We start from the raw sequence: 9,830 nt of genomic DNA on the forward strand, positions 1-9,830 counted from the left end.
CAATATGGCCTCAATAAAATAATTGGGAAAAAAAACAGTATGGGGGAAAAAAAGTAGAGTGATGGATATACTCTGCTAACACCAGCCAAACGAAAGCTGGATTAGCTATATTAATTTCAGATAGAGCAGACTTCAGAACAAGGAAAATTATCAGCTATAAAGAGCAGCATTACATGATGATAAAGAGGTCAATTCCCCCAAGAAAATATAACAATCCTTAATGTGTATGCACCTAACAACAGAGTGTCAAAATACATGAGGCAAAAACTGATAGAAATGCAAGGAGAAATAGATGAATCCACTATTATAGTTGGAGATGTGAACACCCCTCTATCAGATATGGAGAAATCCAGCAGGTGAAAAATTAGTAAGACATAGCTGAACTCAACAGCACCATCAATCAAGTGGGTATAATTGAAATCTATAGGTTACTTCATCCAACAACAGCAGAACACACATCCTTCACAAGCTCACATGGAACATACACCAAGATAGATCACATTCTGAGCCATAAAACATATCTTAACAAATTTAAATGAATAGGAATCATGCAATGTATTCTCTGCAACCACAATGGAATTATACTAGAAACCAATAACAGAAAGATAGCTGGAAAGCCTCAAAATACATGGAGATTAAACAACACGCTTCTAAATAACACAAGGTTCAAACAATAAGTCTCAAGAAAAATTTAGAAATATTCTGAACCAAATGAAAATATCATCTATCAAAACTTGTGGGATGTAGCAAAATCAGTGTTTAGAAGGAAATTAATAGCAATGAATGCATAAATTAGAAAAGAATACCTAAAATAAAAAATCTAAGTTTCCACTTTAGGAAACTGGAAAAAGTAAATAAAATCCAAAGTAAGCAGAAGAAAAGAAATAATAAGAATTAGAGCAGAAATCAGTGAAATTGAAAACAGTAAATCAATGGAGAAAATCAACAAAACCAAAAGCTGGTTCTTTGAAAAGATCTATAAAATTGATAAGCCTCTAGCCAGGCTAACTAAGAGGAAAAGAGAGATGAACAAATTACTAATATCAGAAATGAAAGAGGAGACATCACTACAGATCCCCTAGACATTAAAAGGATAGTACAGGAATACTATGACCAACTCTTCACCCACAAATTAGATAACCTAGATGAAAATGGCCAATTTCTTGAATAATACAATCTATAAAAACTCACAAAAGAAATAAATCAATATGAATATCCCTGTATCTATTAAAGAAATTGAATCAATAATTAACCACCTTCTAAAACAGAAAGCACCAGACCTAGATGAGTTCACTGGTGAATTCTACCAAACATTTAAGGAAGAAGTTATACCAATTCTCTATGGTCCCTTATGGAAGATGAAGCAGAGAGAATATTTCCTAACTCATGCTATGAGGCCAGCATTACCCTAATACAAAAATCAGACAGACATTACAAGAAAACTATTCTTGTGAGCATAAATGCAAAAATCTTCAACAATATATTAGCAAATCAAGTCCAAACAATGTATAAAAATAACTGTGCACCATGACCAAGTCGAATATATCCCAGGTATTCAAGGCTGGTTCAACACTCAAAGATTAATTAATATAATCCATCACATCAAAAGGCAAAAGAAGAAAAATCACATAATCATATCAATAGATGCAGAAAAAAGCATTTGACAAAATCCAACACCCATTATGATGGTTAATTTAATGTGTTAACTTGCCTGGCTAAGGCATGCACAGATAGCTGGTAAAACATTATTTCTTGGTGGTGTATGATGGTGTTTCTGGAAGAGATTAGCATTTGAATTGATGAACTGAGTAAAGCTGATCACCCTTCCCAATGTGGGGAGGAATTATCCAATCCTTTGAGGGCCCAAATAGAAAAAAAAGTTGAGGAAAGACAAATTCACTCTCTCTGCTTGACCTGAGACATCAATTGTCTACCCTCAGACATCAGTGCTTCTGGTTCTCAAACTTTTAGACTCAGACTGGAACACCATTAGGCCTCCCCAGCCCCAATTCTCAAGAACTTTGGACCTGGACTGAATTATACTACTGTCCTTCCTTTTTCTCCACCTTGCAGACAGAAGCACCCAGTTCTTCTTGGCCTCCATAATCATGTCAGCCAATTCCTATAATAAATCTCCATATGTGTATATCTATCTATCTATCTATCTATCTCCCATTAGTTCTGTTTCTCTGGAGAATCCTGGCTAATACACCCATCCATGACAAAAAAATCTCAGCAAACTAGGAATAGAGAAGTTCCTCAATTTGATTAAAAAATTTACAAAAAACCTACCACTAACATCATATTTAAAGGTTAGAAAGTCAAATCTTTCCTGCTAAGATCAGGAATAAGCAACAATGTCCCTTCTCACCACTCCTTTTCAACATTGTATTGAAAATTCTAGGTAATGCAGTTAGTCAAGAAAAGGAAATAAAGTGTATACAGATTGGGTAGGAAGAAATAAAAGTGTCTTTGTTAACAGATGACATAATCATCTATGTAGAAAATAAAAAAGAATTGACAAAAAAATCCTCCTGGAACTACTAAGCGATTATAACAAGGTTACAGAATACAACGTCAATATACAAAAGTCAACTCCCTCACTATATGCCAGAAATGAACAAGTGCAATTTGAAATTAAAAACAGATTACCAGTTACATTAGCATCTCCCAAAATGAAATACTTAGGTATAAATCTAGCAAAATATGTACAAGATCTATATGAAGAAAACTATGAAACTCTGATGACTAGAGGAAATCACTCAAGCTGAGCAGATAAAAGAAAAAAGAATTAAAAAGAACGAGAACAGTCCAAGGGACCTCTGGGACAACATCAAGCAAACTAACATCCGTATTATAGGTGTCCCAAAAGAGAAGAGAGAGATAAATAGTCAGAGCCATCTATTTGAAGAAATAAAAGCTGAAAATTTTCCTAACCTAAGGAAGGAAACAGACATCCAGGTACAGGAAGCACGGAGAGCACTAAATAAGAAAAACCCAAAGAGGCCCACACCTAGACATATTATAATTAAAATGTCAAGAATTAAAGATAAAGAAAGATCCCTAAAAGCTTCAAGAGAAAGGAAACAGTTACATACAAAGGAAACCCCATAAGGCTATCAGCTGCCTTCTCAGTAGAAACATTACGGGCTAGAAGGGAGTGCATAATATATTTAAAGTGCTGAAAGAAAAAAAACTGCAGCCAAGAATACTATACCTGGCAAGGTTATCATTCAGAATGGAAGATGAGACAAAGAGTTTCCCAGACAAGCAAAAACTAAAGGAGTTTATCACCAAGAAACTAGTCTTACTGGAAATGCAAGAGGGACTTATTTAAGTGGGAAAGAGAAGGCCACAAATAGGAATAAGAAAATTATTTTTCAAAAAAAAACCCTATAAAATCACTGGTAAAGATAAATATATAGCAATGGTAGCAGATCACCACCTATGAAGCTAATATTAAGCTCCAAAGACAAAAATATTAAAATTATCTATTTCCACGACAAGAAGGTAAGGACTATACATGCAAAAAAAGAGGTTAGATATGATATCAAAAACATAAAATGTGGGAGGAGGGGAGTAAAAGAGTAGAGCTTTTAGCAAGGGGTCAAACTAAAGAGACCATCAACTTAATATAGATTGCTATATACATAGGTTATTATATATGAACTTCATGGTAATCACAAACCAGAAACCTATAATAAATACACAAAAATAAGGAGAAAGGAACCTAAACATAATACTAAAGAAAGCCACCAAACCACAAGGGAAGAGAGCAAGAGAAGAAGAAAGGAACAGAGAAGAACTACTAAAACACCCAGAAAAAAAGTAACACAATCATAATAAGTACTTTCTTACCAAAGCTACTTTAAATGTCAATGGACTAAATTCTCCAATCAAAAGGCATAGGGTGGCCGATTGGATAAAAAAAACAAGACCCATATATATGCTGCATACAAGAGACACACTTCAGGCCTAAAGTCACTCACAAACTGAAAATGAAGGGATGAAAAAAGATACTTCAAGCAAATGGCAATGCAAAGAAAGCTGGGATAGCAATACATATCTCAGACAAAATAGACTTTAAAACAAAAACTGTAACAAGAGTAAAGAAGAGCACTACATAATGATAAAGAGAACAATCCAACAAGAGGATAAACACTTGTAAATATCTATGCACCCAACATAGGAGTACCTAACTATATAAAGCAATTATTATGAGACATAAAAGGTGAAATAGATAGCAGCACAATAATAGTAGGAGACTTTAACACTCCACTTACAGCAATGGATAGATCAACCAAACAGAAGATCAATAAGGAAACACTGGCCTTAAATGACACTTTAGACCAGATGGATTTAGTAGATATATATGGAACATTCCACCCAAAATCCATAGACTACATGTTCTTTTCAAATACACAAGGAACATTCTTCAGGATAGATAACATATTAGGCCACAGATCAAGTCTCGATAAATTTAAGAAGATTGAAATAATACTAAGCATCTTTTCTGACCACAACAGTATGAAATTAGAAATGAACTATAGGAAGAAAATCAGAAAAGCCACAAATATGAGAAGATTAAACAAAATGCTACTGAAGAACGATTGGGTCAATGAAGAAATCAAAGGATAAATTAAAAAATACCTGGAAACCAATGAAAATGAAAATACGACATGCCAAAATTTATGGGATACAGCAAAAGTGGTTCCAAGAGGGAAGTTTATAGCAATACAGGCCTACCTCAAGAAAGAAGAAAAATCTCAAATAAACAATCTAACAGTGCACCTAAAGAAACTAGAAAAAGAAGAATAAAGCCCAAAATCAGTAGAAGGAAGGAAATAATATGAACCAGAGCAGAAATAAATGAAATAGAGACTTAAAAAATAATAGAAAAATCAGTGAAACAAAGAGCTGGTTCTTTAAAGATAAACAAATTTGACAAACCTTTAGCTAGACTCACCAAGATAAAAGCAGAGAAGGCTCAAATAAATAAAATCAGAAATGAAAGAGGGGAAATTACAATGGCATCTCAGAAATACAAAAGATTAGAGAATACTACAAAAATCTATACAACAAATTGGATAATCTAGAAGAAATGGATAAATTCTTAGAATCATACAACCTTTCAAAACTGAATCGAGAAGAAAGAAAGAATTTGAATAGATCAATCACCAGTAAGGAGATCAAAACAGTAATCAAAAATCTTCCTAAAAATAAAAGTCCAGTACAAGATGGCTTCCCTGGTGAATTTTGCCAGACATTCAAAGAAGCCTCAGTACCTATCCTTCTCAAACTCTTCTAAAGAAGTGAAGAGGAGGGGAAGGTTCCTAACTCGTTCTATGAAGCCAACATTACCCTGATACCAAAACCAAACAAGGACAGCACAAAAAAAAGAAAATTACATGCCAATATCATGATGAACATCAATGCAAAAATCCTCAACAAAATACTAGCAAACTGAATACAACAATACATTTCAAAGATCATACACCACAATCCAAGTGGGATTTACTCCAGGGATGCAGGGATGGTCCAACATACACAAATCAAGCAACATGATACACCACATTAACAAACTGAAGAATAAAAATCACACGATCATCTCAATAGATGTAGAGAAAGCATTTGACAAGATCCCAAATCCATTTATGATGAAATCTCTAAAAAAAGGGGGTATGGAAGGAAAGTACCTCAACATAATAAAGGCTATATAGGACAAACCCACAGCTAATATCATTCTCAATAGAGAAAACTGAAAGTTACCCCTCTAAGAACAGAAATCAGACACGGATGCCCCCTTTCACCACTTTTATTTAACATAGTATTGGAAGTCCTAGCCGGAGCAATCAGGCAAGAAAAAGAAATAAAAGGGGTCCAAATTGGAAAGGAAGAAGTAAAACTGCCACTATTTGCAGATGACATGATTTTATATATAAAAAACCTAAAGAATCCACCAAAAACTTTTAGAAGTAATAAAAGAATACAGTAAAGTGGCAGGATACAAAATCAACATACAAAAATCAGTTGCGTTTCTATACACTAACAACAAAGTAGCAGATAGAGAAATTAAGACTACAATCCCATTTACAATTGTAACAAAAAGAATAAAATACGTAGGAATAAATTTAACCAAAGAGGTGAGAGATCTGTACACCGAAAAGTATAAAACATTGTTGAAAGAAATTGAAGAAGACACAAAGAAAAGGAAAGATATTCCATGCTCTTGGATTGGAATAATTAACATAAGTTAAATATCCATACTTCCTAAAGCAAGCTACAGATTCAATGTAATCTCTATCAAAGTTCCAACAATACTTTTCACAGAAATAGAACAAAGAATCCTATAATATATATTATATGGAACAATAAAAGACCCTGAATAGCCTAAGGAATCCAGAGAAAAAAAGAACAAAACTGGAGGTATCACTCTCCCTGATTTCAAAATATACTACAAAGCTATAATACTCAAAACAGCGTGGTACTGGCAGAAAAACAGAACACAGATCAATGGAACAGAATTGAGAGCCCAGAAATAAACACACACATCTGTGCACAGCTAATTTTAAACAAATGAGTCAGGAATATACAATTGAGAAAGGAAAGTCTCTTCAGTAAATGGTATTGGGAAAACTGGACAGCCACATGCAAAAGAATGAATGTAGACCAGTATCTTACACCATACACAAAAATTAACTCACAATGGATTAAAGACTTGAATGTAAGAACTGAAACCATGAAACTTCTAGAAGAAAACATAGACAGTACTCTCTTTGACATCAGTCTTAGCAGCCTATTTTCAAGTACCATGCCTGATCGGGCAAGGAAACAATAAAAAAATATACAAATGGGACTACATCAAACTAAAAATCTTCTGCACAGCAAAGGAAACCATCAACAAAATGAAAAGACAACCTAATAATTGGGAGAAGGTATTTGCAAATCATATACCTGATAAGGGGTTAAAATGCAAAATATATAAAGAACTTGTACACCTCAACATCAAAAAACTAACAACCCAGTTTAAAAAATGGGCAAAAGATCTGAAGAGACATTTCTCCAAAGAAGATACGTGGATGGTCAACAGGCAGATGAAAAGATGTTCAACATCCCTAATGGTCAGGGAAATGCAAATCAAAACTACACCATCACCTCACATGCATCAGAATGGCTATAAGTAACAAGACAGGAAATAAAAAGTGTTGGAGAGGATGTGGAGAAAAGAGAACTCTCATACACTCCTGGTGGGAGTGCAAACTGGTGCAGCCACTATGGAAAACAGTATGGAGATTCCTCAGAAAATTAAGAATAGAACTACCATATGATCCAGCTATTCCACTGCTCAGTATTTATCCAAAGAACATGAAAACACAAATGTGTAAAGGTAGATGCACCTCTATGATCATTGCAGGATTATTCACAATAGCCAAGACTCAGAAGCAACCTAGGTGCCCATCAGTGGACAAATGGTTAAAGAAGATGTGATATATATACACAATGGAATACTACTCAGCCATAAAAAGGATGAAATCTGGCCATTTGTGACAATATGGATGGACCTCAAGGGTATTATGCTAAGCGAGAGAAGTCAGATGGAGAAAGTCAACTACTGTATGATCTCACTCATAAATATAAGAAAACAACAACAACAAACACATAGAGACAGGGATTGGATTGGTGGTTACTACAGGGGAATGGGGAAGGGAGGATGGCAAATGTGCATGTGCAGGCACATGTGCATGGGGATGGATGGTAATTTGTCTTTGGGTGGTGAACATGATGTAGTCTACACAGTCATCGAAATATGACAATGTACACCTGAAATTTATATAATGTTAGAGTGACAACAAAAAAAGATGTAATCTCAAAAAAAAGATATAAGTACAGTAATTATTTTGCTTATTTTGCTTTTACTTTACATAAAAGCCACATCAAGCTTTTCAAAAAAATTAGGTAGATGTAGTGGATAATTATTTTTATTTTTTAGTGAAAAATTTTTTCTTAATTTTAAAAACCCCACCAATAAGTTGAACTTGTTATTCATGTTTTAAAATGTCAAATACCTATATTGTACACCCAAAACTAATATAATATTGTATTTCCACTATACTTCAATAAAAAATAAAAATAAAACTGTATAAAACACTTCTTTTGTCTCTGCTCTGTCAACCATCGTCATCCTTATCTAAGGGTGTTTTTTTTTTCATAGTTGGTGGATAGTTGCTTCTGGCAAACATATCTGTTTGCTAGTTCACATCTGGACAGAGAGAGGCTGACTTTTCCTGGCTGTCACCTAAAAGTGGGAAAGAACATTCCCAGAAGCCTCTAGGAAATCATTCATGCTCTTTCTCCTGATAGAGATTACATGTTGCGAACCCATCATTGGCAGGGGGATGGAATTTAAGTAAAACTTTGGGACTGTACTTTTGGGGGGAAACAAGCATTGATACCTAACAGACTTCTTTTAGGGAGAAAATGGTGAATGGATGCTAAGAGGCTATCAACACCATTTACTACACATACTAGTTTGCTTATATTGCTACCTAATTTTATTCTGCTTATGAAAGCAGAATTTTATTAAATTATCTAGGTATAAATTAAATTCACAAAGTGAATTTCATTAAAAAGATCATGTATTTTCATTCAGATGAATGTTTTTACTTCCCTGAGACTTCGTCTTTGACCAATGGGTTATTTGGAAGTGTGCTGTGTAATTTATCAAGTTTTTGGAGATTTTCCTGTTTTGTTATTGATTCCTAGTTTGATAGAGTTATGATCACAAAGCATATTTTATGTTTTTACTTATTTCAAATTTGTTAATGCTGGTTTTATGACCTAAGATATGGTCTATGTTGTTGAACTCTCCATACACATTGAGAATAATGTGTATTCTGTGTCAGTTTAAGGTATTGTTCAGTTCTTCAGCATATCTGTTGACTTTTTTTGTCTAGCGGTTTTATACATTACCAAGAGAGGTGTTGAAGTCCCCAACTATAACTCAATTTGTCTATTTTTTCTTTCAGTTCTTTCAATTCTTGCTTCAAGTGTTTTGCAGGTCTTGTTTGGTGCACATATATATATTGTTATGTTTTCTTGTGATCTGACCCTTTTTATCATTATGCAATGTACCTCTTTGTCTCTGGCAATTTCCTTTGTTCTGAAGTCTACTTTGTTTGGTATTAATACAGCCAATCCAGCTTTCTTTGGATTAGTGTTGGCAAGGTATATATATTTTTTATTCTTTTACCTACCAATACCATTATATTTGAAGTGAATTTCTTACAGATAGCATATGGTTAGGTCATGTTTTTCATCCATTCTCCCAAACTGTCTTTTAATTGGTGTGTTTAGACCATTTATATTTAATGTAATTATGATGTTCAGATGTAGGTCTGTCATTTTACTGTTTTCTGTTTTTTCCCCCCTTATCTGTCTTCAAGAGGGCTATTTGGAGCTTCTTTAGTATTCCATTTTGATTTATCTACATTTTTTAGTATACCTCTTTGTATAATATTTTCAGTGGTTACTTTAGGGGTTGCAATATACTTATGCAGTTTATCACAGTCTATAGTATCAACATTTACCTCTTCAAGTGGAATGTAGATATTTAACCACCATTTAAGTCCTTTTATCCTCCTCATGATACACTTGTCTTAAATATTACCTCTATATACTTTGAGAACACCAATGTTATAATTTTGCCTTTTAACTTTTAAACGACAAGTATAACTAGATGCTATAGTTATCTTCCATAACAAGCTCAATGTATACACACCTACTCATTTACTCAACATCCAATCATCCATGAATTTAAGACATTAACCATT

The sequence above is a fragment of the Equus przewalskii genome, chromosome 1, assembly GCF_037783145.1.
Source record: "Equus przewalskii isolate Varuska chromosome 1, EquPr2, whole genome shotgun sequence".
Classification (NCBI taxonomy): Eukaryota; Metazoa; Chordata; class Mammalia; order Perissodactyla; family Equidae; genus Equus; species Equus przewalskii.